Below are 2420 nucleotides of genomic sequence, written 5' to 3'. Positions count from 1 at the left end.
CAATATGTTTTTGCAAATGAGTACTTTGCCAAAGTCAAAAACAAGAACACGTTGTGCAGAAAACTTTTGACATACTTCTCTGCCTGTTATCCGTGTAAAAAGACAAAGGGGGATGAGTCATAGGTGGGATTTGGATACTCTCATTTCTTATAGTCTGTTTCACTTTATTTGTATAGAATTATTGGAGATAATTGTTTTAAGGCCAAGTGGGTAACCTCGAGCTTGGACAAGTTCTTGCCCACTTCAAGATACTCATTTGTATTAGCAAATGCCCTTAGAGGCAAAACTGCAAAGTCGCTTAACCTTACTAACAATATCCTAAAGAAATTACATCCAAAAAACCTTAATTTTACTAAACATCACCTCATTTTCTAGAAGAAATTAGTTCTTTGTTAAGAATGAGAAAAAGGATTATCAATACCCACTGCTGTTTAAAATTTAGATAGGAATTAAAACACTTCAAATTCTGATAATGGTTACTCTTATTTTTTTCAATTTAAAATTGTTTTTCCTCCACGAGTGATGTTAGGTTTCTCACTCGCTTTTTCTGTGTCGCATTCTCCCATCTTTCTGTTTCTATCTCTTTGTGTGTGTGTGTGTGTGTGTGTGTGTGTGTGAGCGTGCCCGCACGCATGTGTTTCTCTCTCTACCCTTCCCTGCCAGTCTCTTTCTCCCCATCTCTGCTCCACATTTTTCTGAGGGTCAACTTCTTTCTTTGTACGGATATATGTGTCTGATTTTGTCTTCTTAAAGTTTGTACCTATCTGACTCAGTTGAATACCTTCAGCTATAACAAAAGATTATAACTCGGCCAGGCGCAGTGGCTCACGCCTGTAATTCCAGCACTTTGGGAGGCCGAGGCAGAAGGATCACTTGAGGTAAGGAGTTCGAGACCAGCCCGGCTAACATAGTGAAACCCCATCTCTACTAAAAATACAAAAATTAGCCAGGCATGGTGGTGGGCACCGGTAATCCCAGCTACTCAGGAGGCTGAGGCAGGATAATCACTTGAACCCGGGAGGCGGAGGTTGCAGTGAGCCGAGATCACACCACTGCCCTCCAACCTGGGTGACAGAGCGAGACTCTGTCTCCGGGGGTGGGGGAGGGAAGATTATAACTCAAATGGCTTAAGGCATAAAGAAATGTATTGCTCTGCTGGGCGCCGTGGTTCATGCCTGTAATCCCACCACTTTGGGAGGACGAGGCAGGCGGATAACAAGGTCAGGAGTTTGAGACCTGCCTGGCCAACATGTTGAAACCCTGTCTCTACTAAAAAATACACTAAAAATAGCTGGGCGTGATGACTTGCACCTGTAATCCCAGCCACTCGGGAGGCTGAGGCTGGAGAATTGCTTGAACCCAGGAGGTGGAGATTGTAGTGAGCCAAGATTGAGACATTACACTCCAGCCTGGGCAACAGAGCAAGACTCCGTCTCAGGAAAAAGAAAGAGAGGAGAGGAGAGGAGAAGAGGAGGGGAGGGGAGGGGAAGGGAGAGGAGGGGAGAGGAGGGGAGAGGAGGAAGGAAGCACTTGCTACTCATAACAAGAAGTCCAGAGGGGGAAGTCATCCCAGGGTTGCTTGATTCAGCACCTCAACAAAGTTATTGGGTTTTTTATTCAATGAATGTTCACTGAGCGCCTATTTGTGCCTGGCCTTGATTTGGGCACCCAGGATACACACTGAAAGAAAAGAAACAAAAATATCTGTGTTCATGGAGTTTACATTCTAGCTTTTCGCAGCTTTGCCTCATGGTAGCAAAATGGCTGTTGCAGTTCCAGGCATCCTTATAAGGTAGGATAACACCCAATATTTACAGGGCATCTCTTCCTGTGTGTTTCTTTATCAGAAAGGGTAATGCTTTCCCCCTTTTGTCTCATTAGCCAACATTCCTCACTTATCCCTCCCTAAAACAGTTTCTGGCGAGGGGAATGATATTTCTAAAACTGGCTTAGACTATTCAGGAATAACCCACTAACACCAGGCCCTGCTCCCTATTGTTCTAGCATGGGGCCCAGGCCCAGATTTTTTTTTTTTAAACAGGGTCCCACTCTGTTGCCCAGACCGGAGTACAGTGGCATGATCGTATCTCACTGCAGCCTCGAATTCCCGGCTCAAGTGATCCTCCCACCTCATCCTCCTGAGTAGCTAGGACAGATTTTTTTTTTTTTTTTTTTAAGAGATGGGGTCTCACTACACTACCCAGACTGGTCTCTACCTCAAGCGATCTTCCTGCCTCAGCCTCCCAAAGTGTTGGAATTACAGGCATTAGCCACTGAATCCAGTCAAGAAAGATTTTTTCCAAAGCTCCCTGGGTCATTCTAATTTACAGCCTGAGTTGAAACTGTTGTGCAGGTGCCCTACATGATATACTTTTTAGGTTTAAGAAGGTTCGAGCTTCCTTGGTAGATTTACCAAATGT

This window comes from Papio anubis, chromosome 1 (assembly GCF_008728515.1).
Source record: "Papio anubis isolate 15944 chromosome 1, Panubis1.0, whole genome shotgun sequence".
Lineage (NCBI taxonomy): Eukaryota > Metazoa > Chordata > Mammalia > Primates > Cercopithecidae > Papio > Papio anubis.
Note: the sequence above shows the minus strand (reverse complement) of the source record.